Source organism: Onychostruthus taczanowskii, unplaced genomic scaffold (assembly GCF_017590055.1).
Source record: "Onychostruthus taczanowskii isolate IOZ18803 unplaced genomic scaffold, ASM1759005v1 scaffold15, whole genome shotgun sequence".
Lineage (NCBI taxonomy): Eukaryota > Metazoa > Chordata > Aves > Passeriformes > Passeridae > Onychostruthus > Onychostruthus taczanowskii.
The window spans coordinates 11181873-11194970 of NW_024498685.1; positions in this window are offsets into that span (position 1 = coordinate 11181873).

The window sequence follows — 13098 nt, forward strand, 5'->3', positions numbered from 1 at the left end:
AAGTGAGAATTAAATATTTTATACTTAGATTTTAATGTTTGCCTACCAAAATATAGAACAACCATGAATTATTGAGCCACTAACTGTGTTGTTGGATGTGATGTGTTAAAATTTTTGTGCATTTTCATTATTTAAACTGCTTTTAAGGGACAGTATTTTCAGCTGGCTAGCAAATGTGTGTTCTGGGTTTAAATATAAACAAAATCTCTTCCTGGTTTCCCTGGCCTGGTTTCTAAGCCATTGGCTTAACCAAGCTTTATTTTCATCTTTTGTTGCCTTGGATGTCATCACACATTCCAGAATGGGAAAAAAAACCCAAACTGATATGAAGTAGAGACAGAGAAGCAGGGAATCAGATTTTTCAAAGTGGCTGATAATTCCAGTATGGTCAAATTAGAGCAGTGAGAGGTGGTGTTTTCTATTGAAAATAAACATGAAAAAACACATAGATCATACAACCCCACCCAAAACGAGAAAAAGGCAAAGCTACTGTGAGAGATGTGATGAATCTGATGGAAAAGAAAGATATTAAAAAATAAAGGAAAGAAAAGAGAAAAGTCTGTTGAGATTTTATAAATTTAGTAATGATACATTGTTTTTAAGGCCAGAAAGGACCACACTATTCTTCTTACACTAATCTCCAATTGCATTGAAAAGATTTTATAGCAAGCCTGTGTCATATCCATATTACTTAATTTTTTATTAAAGGCACTTGGGTGCTACAGCAATAGGAACTGATTAAAATTATGTTCAGATTAGCCTAGGAAATGCTGAGATCGAGCTATTAATTGCTATTTATTGCTTTAATTGCAATAAATCTTGGTGTGGAAGGTATAAACCCCACATAATTGTTTGTGGGTTTTTTTGGTTTTTTGGTTTTTTTGGTTTTTTTTTTTTTTTCCATTTGTTTAACAGAGGCATCAACAATTTTCCTCCCTATAAATCTTTATTTGAAGACATTAATGATTTTGGAGTGAACTTCCTGCAGGCCAGGGAGGAGCAGGGAGAGATTTTGGCAACTCAGCCGCAGCACGGGCTGGCAGAGGAGAATTGCTGGAAAGACTCTGTTACGTGTACAGGCTTTTCTGTTCCAGCATTTTTGTTCTGATTTCTTTATCTGCATCGAGGAAGGCAACTCATCATTCAAAGCCACATAAAACCTGATTTTATGAGGGTTTAAAAGGCTTTAATTATTTTCCAACTGCTATTATTTGCTGGATGCGGTATGGGTGGTGGCTGGGACCCGTTCACCAGAACTTTTTAGCTGAGTCACTGTGATTTCACTTTCGGCAGAGCCTGGCAACTCACTGGGGCACCCTGCCATGATCTTTAATGAGTCAGAGCCTGCAGGTTCAGGTGGTGACTTGTCCATAACCTTGTTAATCACACCCACGGGTCGCTACCACCTGATTGGAAATGTACTAGTGTCTGATTCGGAGCTGTCCCTCCTTGGGAGTGACTTTTCCAGAGAGCAATGGTGCCCATTCGTGATTCTGCTGAAAGGCAAAAACTGCAAATCTCTCATGTGGGCAGTCCAATGGGAGTGTTTTGTCTAGACTGAATCATGGAACCGTTAAGGTTGGAAAAGATCTCCAAGACCATCAGGTCCAGCTGTTATAGATGAAAGTTTTTAGGCAGAAAGTCCCAACCTGGCTGATAGGGTTCCTTGGGGAAACAATTTGCATTATTTTCCTGAACTAATGCTAAGGAGCCTGTCACAAGTGTGTACTCCTGCATAGCTGACAAAACGTGGCAATGTATTCATTGCAACAATACTGAAACAACAAATGTGATTTTTTTTAACTGTTAAGAAGGTAAGCATTGCTATTTACATTTCAGTAAAAATGTGGGGGTGTTTTTCTTTTTTTCCTGTGAGTCTAAAGGAAGCATACTGGGCATCTTTTCAGGATATGCAATGGGTGAAGATTGAGAGAGCATAGAGCCACAGAATGCTGAGATGGGAAGGGACCTCTAAAATTCATCTTGAACCTCTTCCCTGCTCAAGCAGGGAAATCAGGCTGCTCAGAGCTGTGTCCAGATGGAGACACCACAACACCTCTGGGCAAACTCTGCCAATGCTCAGTCACCTTTGGAGTGGACAAGTGTTTTGTAATGGTAGAGGGACCTTCCTCTGTCTCACTTTGTGCCCATTGACTCTCGTCCTGGCTCTGGGCAGCACTGAAAAGAGCCTGGCTCTGTTCTCTTTGCTCCTTCCCTTCAGGGATTTATATTCATTGACAAGACCCCCCCCTTGAACTTTCTGCTCTCCAGGCTAAGGATCCTCAGCTCTCTCAGTCTCTCCTAAAAGGAGGGAGGAGTTAATCCCTTAATTAATTAATTAATTAAGTGCTTTGGCTGAGTCACTTCCCTGTCATGCCCTGGGCAGCCCCCCCGGGGCACCCAGCCCTGTGCCCCCCCCAAACTGCAGCCTGTGGGTGTGGGCAGGGTGAAAGTGGCATTGCTGTGCAAGGTGTAGCTGGCACTGTGCAAGAGATGACCATTTTGCAGGGGACCTTCTTGGAGGATGCCTTTGGCACCCAAATTTTTTCCCTTTTGTGCTATACCCTGTCACAGTCTTCAGTGTGTTTGTGAATGCTCTCAGCCTGTCTCTAAAAACAAAAGTAAACAAGCCCCAGTGACTTAGAGCAGGAGAGTTCTGCTCTTACTGGGACAATTCTATCTGTCTTATTTGCACAACATCATGCTCATGGATCTGACAACATCAGTAGGAAGTGGTACATCAGCAGTGAAGAAAGTTTTTGTGTGAGGAACATTTGCAGAATGCTTTGATTGGTTCCCCCTCGGTGAGTGCAATGGACAGTACACAAATGTATCAGCAAGCTGTGGACTTTCAGTACTTACTGAGATCACTTCCCTGCAACAGCTGCCTTTGGAGTGGTTGCAAGAAACCAATTTTAGTTACACTGAAGTGAAACTTTTCACCAAAGCTTTGAGAGCAGGGTTAGAAATTCCTTGGAAAGAATCACCAGGGCTGTGTCCACCGAATCCTGAGCTATGTCCTGTTTCTCCAGTATGGTGGTGCACTTGCTCCCCTCTCCCTGGGGTTGCTCTACAACCTTTGGAATTCCTGTGAGGTCCTAAGTGAGGCCTTTTGAGCATTCCTGGACCACAGTGGGCTATGCCAGCACCTCGCTGTGAGTGGGAATTCTCTCGGAGCTCATGAGCCCTCAAGTTTGTGATCCTTGGAGGGCTGTTGCCAAAAGCTGATGACAGAGCTTGGGCTGATAACTCCATTCCTCCACCCACTGAGAGATGCAAAGGCATCAAATGTGAGTATTCCCCTGCACTCAAGGGGAATTTTTAACAGGTAGCTTTGTACAGATAGATATAGATATCTCTGTGAATTAATTCAAATACCCTCTCCAGTACAATAGCAATGGTGCTATCTTGAATCTGTAACTAGGTCATTCTAGTAATTGTAATAAATCCTATTTAATCACTTTATAAATATTAAATTAGTCAATGGCTAAGTACTGTTAAACCCTTTTGCACCTTACCCTTTTGCAGCATTACCCTTTGCACCTTTTCTGCATCTCTGGTTTCCATGTAAATTATTCTGAACTGGTTCTAATGCAATTTTCCTTTGTATGCTTCACCTGTGTGGTAAGTGATGGAGTTGGTCTTGCCACTGAACTCTGTTAAATTACATCTTTACAAATTTATGTTAAAACCTGCTTTCACTAATGCCTTTAAGCAGCCTAAGACATTCATTTGCCACCTCCATAAGCACGCACTTTAACTGTGTTCAGAAGAGCCTTGAGTTAAATCCTGTAAGGGCTTTCTCCAGTTCACCAGCTGTACAGTCTGATTGCTGCTTGTTCCTTTATTCTAGGGCCTTTCCCCAAACCCTGAATCTTGGATCTCTTCCACTGCAGTTTTTTGAAAAGAGCCGAGACAACACCTTTGATCCAGATAAGAACGGTGACAACTCAGATCACCTGAGATTAGCCATACAAAGGAAGCGGGGGTGGCTGCTCACCAGGAGAGTGTAGGAAGGGTGTGATGGATGAGGAAATGTACTGGTCTGGCAGCAGCCCAGCTCTCTGCACTCTGAAGTGTTGATAGAGGCCCTTGTTTGTGAATCTGAACTCACAGATACACCAGGGTGGCATCCAACAGGCTCCCTGAGAAGATATTGACATTTACTAACTGGGAATGGTCGATTTTTAAATGGGATGGATGATGGCTCAGTGCTGCTACAAAGAGAATTGTCAGCCTTTTATTTAATGGCCTTATTGAAATAGGTGCTCTTGTGGCAAGAAGGAGGTATATTCATGTTGGGAGGGGTGAGCTAAAAGCAGAAGACTGTAAAAATGTTGTAAAAATGCTCAGGTAACCCTGCAGTGGGTATAACTCTTGATAAACCTGTGTGAACAGCAGGCCAGTGGTCCTCCAGCATGGACAGAGTTTAACAGTGCCTTTGTCTTTCTGCCTTTTGCCTTTTTACCTTTCTGCATTTCCCCCTTTTGTCTTTTGCCTTTCTGTCTTTTTGTCTTTTGGCTTTTTGTCTTGTCCCTCTGCCCAGGTGCTGCTTCAGGCATCCCCTGCTGCGTGAAGTGACAGAAATTAACGTTCTCTGTGTTTTAGTTCTGAGTTTGTGGCAGTCCCAGCTGCCTGTGCTGACTCACACATGCAGAAATGGCGAGTAACCACATTTATGTAAACAGAGTTGTTTGTTTTTATTACACTGCTACACTCAGAGTTAAATTTTTTTTTTTTCCTCACGTATCTATTTGTATCTTACAGCAGAGTTGTCAGTATGGTTGGTGCATAGGGGTGAAAAGGAGGGGTTCTGTAAGTGGCTGCAGATCAGTTTCCAAATGGAATTTTGTAACTTCCTTGGCAAGAGAAGACAACCATGTGCTGAAACCAGTTCAGGGCAGGTGAAGTGACAATTTTATTTACTGCTGATCAGAAAATTAAATTATCAGCAAAGCTGGACTATGCTAACAATCCTGTGACACAGAGTGCACCTTTTAAATACCTTTAGGAAAAACAGCCAACTTAACCATGTTTTAAATAAAAAGAAAAAAAAAGTGTTTTATTTTTCTCCTTTTCACTGTTAAAATTGTAAGAAACCTTGAAAAACTGTCTGCTGTTATAAAAGAATGAAGATGTCAGGCCCCACCTTTCCCTAATTGTGGGCAGGTTACACTGCCATTCATCCTTCAGTTTTGGCATAATCTTGAAAATATTTCTTTAGCTGGAGATATGTTCCAACCTCCCTAATGTATTTATGTGACCCCCCCATTGAATATTAGCATTACCTGGATGTCAGCTGTGGACTTTTAATAAGAAATATTATACTTGTAGGTCTTTTGATTGTGAAAATTAAATTGCAGTGTTTAAACTTAGTGCATATTCTTTTCTAAGTTTTCTTAGTTCTTAGGCTGATATTCTGTAAAGCCTGATAACAATGCTTTAGGAGAACAAATTTATGGCAGATCTTTAGTAAATTGGAAGGAAAGTGAAATTGTAACTGGTAGGGAAACCAGGGGAAGGCTTAGGGAAGGTTTCTGTCTAGGAGGTGCAGGGTGTGAAATGAGACATGAGAAACGAGGGCTCCAGAAGGGAGAGAGGCAGGAAAAGCAGGGGAGTCATACTCGTAAATGTAAATGTGTTTTTCATCTGAGTCCCACTGGAAGCAACAAAGTACTTTAAAAATAAATAACTAAAAGCACAGTTGCTCTTAAAGCTCATCTTATTTTATCATAGATCTTTTGCTGACATTGTTTTCTTATTGACGTCAATGGAGGTTTCAAAAGCAATTGAAAGCAGCTGCCTGCTTCAAACACATGTTGAAGTCATCAGGAAGAGTGGTGTAGAGTCTTTCCCTGGAATATACTTGAGACTAGTCCAATATGTCTTTTCATCACAAATTTTAATCATCAATTGCTGGCTTTGTTTATATTTGCTGCAGTGGGACATGTACTCGAGCAGCTGCATCAGATAAGGGTGCCCAGTAATATATAACTGGATTTACCAAATCCATCAAACTCACTTTCATCTTAAATACAGCATTCTTTATTTTCTTCTTCTTTTTTTTTTTCCTCAGGCACTGTCAAGATTTTTCTCTTTTAATATTTTAGAGGACTACTTGCTTTTGAGGAAATAAAGTTCAAAGTCCACTGATTGAATTCCTTATATCTATTTATATTGATATTTTGTGACAGTGTATTAGGTTAGATGATGCTTACACAGTGAACTTTCATTACATTATTAAACTGATATATATAAACTTAAAATTGGCCCCTCTTCTTGTTTTCTTTTTTTTTTTTTTTCCCTAAGTGACCCTTAGGTGTGCTTTGCCTGAAATCATCTTGTTTCTACAAGGAATTGGGTGATGGCTGCTGTTTTTTCAGTCTGTGTGTGGTCAAAAGTGTCTCATGCAGAGAAGCACAAAGAATCTGAACTAGAACATGAAGAAAAAAACCAATACACAGTGGAGTACAAGGGCATCATGTTTAGGTGAGGCCATGTGTACCATAGGCTTTGGTCATTTAAAACCCCTTCCTTCTAGTATTTCCAAGTGGGGAAGAAAAGAACATTGTCTAAAGAAGGCTCGTGGTCACTGCAAGTGCCCTGGGCCCAGCTGGCAGGGCAGTGCTCTGAGCTGGAGTCAAAGCATAAAGGGAAAAGGAAATATCCTGTGTGGCTTGGTTTGGGGAGGACAACACTCAGGGATGCCTTAAAGGGGGAAACTGACATTGCCACAGCAATGCAGCACTGAAATAATAATAAATAAAGTATAAAATGCATTTATAAGAATAAATAAGGTATAAAATGCATTTTTGCTACAGGATGGGTATATTTCTAGATTCTTTATATCTTCCTGGACCTGCAGAGGGTGCAAAATCTCCACTTTGCTTAGAAGAAGAAGAATTATTTCATTCATCCTGGTGCATTTTTCTTCTTTGGTAACTTGTAGCAACTCTTCATCAGCACCAAGATTGTCTCTAGAAATGTCATTGTAACAAAAATGGAGATAAAAGCATTTATTACTGAAATTAGTTGCCATTTGATTGGCAGAAGTGTTTTGTTCTTCAATAGCTGAACCTAGTGCCCAGCAATTCTCTCTAGCCCAGTGCAATTTGGTCCCTTGTCATCTTCTCTCTTTCCCTAACAGGATGCTTTCCTCTTCATCATCTCCGTTTTTCTGCTTTCTGTTTGATTTTAATCTGGATATTTCTTCTGGCTAACGGTTTCTGATGGAATTCTTGCTTCCAGCTTTAAGTGGTTTCTTTCATATCATGGAAACAGTGGAGGTAAATGATAAACTACCTGACTTTGGTTACATTTTATTTTCACATGATTCCAGCACTATCTAGAACAACAGAATAAAATATCTGAGACATTATTATTATTTCACTTCATTTATTTTCAGTGATTTAGCAGAGGTCTTCAATGGGAGAAAGTGTGACAGCAATGTTTAGGCAAAAAAACTGCTTTTAAAGTGTAGGGATTTCTCAGATAAAGCTTTTCTGCTTTCAAAGAAAACCATTCTGTTCTGCAAATCAAAACAAATGCTTCACTACCACTCAATTAGAGCAGTGTTATTAGGGAAATAATCCCTCAAACTTAAAATACCTGTCAAGGGAGGGGCGAAAAGTTGTTAGAGTGTGGTGGTAAAACTTGTCTAACTTGTTTAACTTCCCATGTTTCATAACAAGGATTTTTATTTTTTTTTCAGATTGTTTATTTCTGTTAATTTGTGTTTTGTTTTTAATTCATAGTCTTCATACCAGCTGTGACAGGGCTGGGTTACAGTATTGCTGGAGGTGCAGCAGCCTTCCAGATTGGTAGGATTTGCATTATTAGCTTTTGTGTAGGAATGAATGTGCATTTAAATTTAGGTCTCTGTATTTGGTCAAAGTTCTTTGTGAGGCTCATTTTAAGCAAGTCTCATTAGTTTTCTGGCTGTATCAAAAACTTGTTTTGCATTGATCTGCTTTTATCTCATCTTCGGGTTGATGGGGAAAAAATCCAACCAAAAAATAATCAACCAAAAAATACAAAATCAACCAAGGAGGTCAAGAGGCAAAATTGTGCCAAGGTCCAGCACAGATCCTCATGTTCTCTGTGGCTGCAGATGATGGTGATACTGGAGAGAACAGAAAACCTTCCTGGAGCCTTGGCCTTGATCCTGCTGAAAGACAGTAGGAAAATTTCATCTTGCCTCTGATTCCTACCCAGCGCAAGTCTTTTGGTCAGGAGTTTCAAAATGAGTTGCTTAGATAGTGTAATTTGTATTTGGAGATTTTTAATAGCTCTGATTAAGTCTGAGCATGCAGTTGTCTAAGATGAAAATGATTAATTGTAAGTAAGTTGTTTGATTTAAAGGTATTATTAGGGCAGCATTGCAGGAGCTGTATTAACATCATAATGATAATGTTGTTGTCTTCTTTGATTCCAGGAATTGCAAGGTTTAGACCTGCAAGGAAGAACACAGCATCATTATATAATTTGGTAGGGAAGAGAAGTGCTACTTTTCACAAAGGAAAGATTAAAGGCTTGGGGCCTATTATGTTCCCATCTGCAGCTCTGTTATAAAGCAATGATATTTATATTTTAATAATTTAGAGAGAAGTGTGTGAGGAGCTGCCTGCTCTTTGTGCAGCAGGGTGGCCTTTCCTTGGGTGGGAAAGTGTGGCAGTTTCTGGGGTCCCCCTCGAAGGGAGGAATTGATGAATCTGACTCCATGTTCTTAGAAGGCTAATTTGTTATTTTAGCATATTGTATTACATTAAAGAATGCTATACTAAACTATACAGAAAGGATACAGACAGAAGGCTCAAAGATAATAATAATGACAAGTTCTGACTCCTTCCAGAGTCCCAGCACAGCCTGTGATTGGTCATTAAGTCAAAACAATTCACATGAAACCAATGAAACAATCACCTGTTGGTAAACAATTTCCAACCACATTCCAAAGCAGCAAAACACAGGAGAAGCAAATCAGCAAATCATTGTTTTCATTTATCTCTGAGGCTTCTCAGGAGAAGAATCCTGGGCAAGAGATTTTTCCAGAAAATATGATGGCGACGGGAAAGGTGGGGGCTCCCAGCTCCAAAAATGTTCAGTTCCTCAAGGGGCATGCAGGGCAAGGGAAAACACTGGTGCTGGAGCTTATTGCAGTCCATGGCACATTGGGTGATGGAGGCCTCAGGATCAGGGAATTACTCTGCAGCCTCCCTTGTTAATTAATTAAAAATACACAAGAGTGCATGAGAGAGCCTCTGTAGAGCCCAGACAGAGCTGATGAAAGACAAAACAGTGCCTTGAGATTTATTTATATGCATGGATGGGGGAGAATCACCCCCCTGAGCAGCCAGGGCTTTCTTTTCTTTGTGCCCCAGGTGTGGGTGGCAGGGGAGTGGTGCCACAAGCAGACCTGGCACGGACCTGTGAGATGCTGGGATGCTGAGAGCTCAGCTGGACACAGCTCCAGGCCAGAATTTTAAGGCCAGCCTGGCCTTAGTGGAGAAGTTTAATGTGCAATTATTTTGACAGTGCAATAAGTAATATTTTGTTAAGCTCAGAGTGGTAAGAAGGAAGCCAGGGGGGTTATATGCACCCTTGGGTAATATTCTCTGTATGTAGGGCAATTTATTGTTTCCAGATATTGTCATTACATTCTTTATTATCAGCTCACACTTTTAGAAATCTGGCTGCAGTGTTAATTTTATTTTCCATGTATCCTAGGGCATGAGAATTGACAGAGAGCTTTGGTGAGAGAACAAAAAGCCCACTAATTTTAGTCCTTTTTGCTGATGTCTTTGATTCTTTCATTTTTCTATTAAAAACTTACTTTAGTTAAAGAAACTGATAGAGGTTCATATGAATTAGGCAATTTGACATCCATCAAAAGTGGAATAGGGAACAGGGATAAATAAGAATTCTAAAATAAAAACTAGACCTGTGAGGGATTGCTGAAGAAAGGCAGAGGAAAATAAAGGTCTTAATTTGCATTATTAATTAAGTAATAATAATCCATTCCAACCATGCTGCCTCCAACGGACTTTATTAGGCAACAAATCTCTCATTGCAAGAAATTATTTATAAAACCTGGAAAGTTTCTGGTACTTCCAGTGGTGTTCCTGCAATGAATTTACCATTTGAAAATACGGGGAGTGTTTGTGTTTGTGAAGGGAAGGGATTTTTTTATAGATGGTGAGGGACAACTTTATGGAAAGGCAGGTGCTGCTGCCACTGGAGCCCTGGAGTTCTCCATGGCAGCTGTAACCACAGGCTTGGAGCAATGTGGATTGTTAAACTCTTTTTTTCTTCTTCCTCTCCTCTCTTTTTTTCTTCTTTCTCTCCTCTCATTTTTCTTTTTTCCTTTTTTCCCCCCTTTTTTTTGTAAATAGCTTTCATTGTTTGTGAAAAAAATTGTATTGAAAGCCCTAAGAACCTGAAATCCTTTCAGTAGCTTCAGATTAGCATTGAGTCATCCCCAGTGTGAGCTTCCAGTTAAATCTGGGAGAAGATCACCACAGTGACCTGATCAGCAGAGGGAAGTGTATTCTCCACTGTCCTTTGGGAATTCAGCACACATGGGATAAAATTAAACATTTCTTTTGGTACCATTTCAAAATACGGGGAGTGTTTGTGTTTGTGAAGGGAAGGGATTTTTTTATAGATGGTGAGGGACAACTTTATGGAAAGGCAGGTGCTGCTGCCACTGGAGCCCTGGAGTTCTCCATGGCAGCTGTAACCACAGGCTTGGAGCAATGTGGATTGTTAAACTCTTTTTTAATTCTTCCTCTCCTCTCTTATTTCTTTTTTCCTTTTTTTTCTCCCTTTTTTTGTAAATAGCTTTCATTGTTTGTGAAAAAAATTGTATTGAAAGCCCTAAGAACCTGAAATCCTTTCAGCAGCTTCAGATTAGCATTGAGTCATCCCCAGTGTGAGCTCCAGTTAAATCTGGGAGAAGATCACCACAGTGACCTGATCAGCAGAGGGAAGTGTATTCTCCACTGTCCTTTGGGAATTCAGCACACATGGGATAAAATTAAACATTTCTTTTGGTACCATTTCATGCTGTTTTGGTGAAAAGCATCCAGGCATTATCTTTTTGCAGTTCTTTGCAAATACAGATGAGAGCTTTTGTCAAATTCTCACTCAAGAAGGCACCATCTTAAATTAAATATTAAATATTAGATTTCTTTCTGCAGAAAATAACTGAGTATAGAGGAGAACCAAATTCCTGATTTATTTTTGGAGACAGGCAGGGAGAGAGAAAGGAAGATTTTGCCTTTTCTAAATACAGAAGTCTTTCCTGGCTATTTAAGTGAACTAATAACTCCTTATAAAAAGGAGTTGAAATCCTTGTAAGGTGCTTCTCACACAAAACAATCCCACAAACTTTAACAATATCAGGATATTCAAATCTTCACAAAATTAAAAAAAGGATTTAAGGGGGTTTCTCATCAGAGCTACAATAATATTTTTCAAAACTTTCATTTTTGTTTAACTTTAGAATCCAGGATGTTCTCTGAAATACTTATTGAAAAACAGATTCACAGGTATCTGAAGCTGAAACAGAACAGCTCCTAAACACCTGCATTGTGTTTGTTGTGAGGCTTTTCTGAGTTTCAGTTTCCCCTGGGCCTGACTGAACCCCTGTGAAAATCAGGACAAATATTTCCACTGTGTTGAGTATGCACTGGAACACACCCAGAAATTTCCCTCACTCCTTGACTGCAGCATCCAAGGTGGTTCAAACCAGCCCAGTCCTGGGGCATTTTGGTCCTTCTTAATGCCCAAAAACCGTGTTGTTCCTCAGTTATGTCCCAGTGCCCGTGTTGGTGTCCATAATGTGTCAACCCTGGTGCAATTTGACTTTTGCCTAGGAAAGCTTTAGAGGAAATGAATACTCAAAAAAAAAAAAAAAAATTTAAAAAATTAGATTTGGTTTCAGTTCCTTTTCCCTAAATGTAAAAATATGAAATTAGTCAAAGAAGAATTGTAGGCTGCACCACCTCAAGTCTTTGCTAATTTGGAAGGCTCTCATGTGAGTTTTGCCCTACGGACAGTGCTCACTGATACATTTTTGCTTTAAATGAAAGCTGTGATGTGTTGGGTGGGGCATTTTCATTAAAGTTTGAGGGATTATACTGCCTTTGCAAAGTGCAGCAAGCCCTTATCTGAAACATTACATGCCAGTCAACTGTGCTCGGAAAAGTGGACTCCAAGTGGAATTAAACTGGAGCAGACATGGGGAAACTCAGTTTGTATTACCAAAGGAGCCTTTATTTTTGAAAAAATACAGAGAAAAACAAAACCAATGGAGCAATTGATGCCAGGGAGGGAGGAAGAGCTAATTCAAAGTTGATGTGAGGACAGCTTCTGAGCAAAGTATTTTTTTTTTTTCCCAGCAGCTCTTTCAAAAAGGGAGTAGCCCAAAAGTGGGTAGGTGTCTGCTCAGTTGCCATGACCAGCTGAACTAAAACATGCACAGAAATGTACCAACCCTTCACTGCCTGACAGATTTGACAGGGAGGAAGTAAACTGGATTAGAGCAGGGAGAGAGAAAAATCCTTTGGCGCTGGATTTGCTAAGTAACTTCAAAAAAGAAAAAAGTAACTTCAGAAAGACTGGGTGGTAAGATGCTAATGCAGAGCAGATGGTAGTTTTCACTTCAGTCAGTCCTTTATAGATGTTATCCTAACTAAATAGCTCACATAAAAACAACACAGGCTTTAATTTTTGCTGAATTTTTACACTGAATTAACTCTCTAGAATGAAACATATTTTATAACTCCATGGAGATAAGCTCTTTGTAGTGCCTTTAACTAAGGACATTTGGGATGTTTATTTTTAAGTGTCACACTGATTGATTTTTTTTTCCCCCCCAGCAGAAGTAGTACTAGTACCCACTGAGATGTTTTCTTAAAAAAATATTAAGAAAACTTGAGCTATTGGAGGCAACCCCCATTACCTGTGCAGGTACTTCGTGTCCTCTCTGAATAACAGAAGCTCATGGCTGTTGGGCTTTGAACATTCACCACATCTTAAAAATAGATTTCTGTTATTAAAAGAGCAATCATCTTTCTCCCTTTCACTCTAGAAATTCCA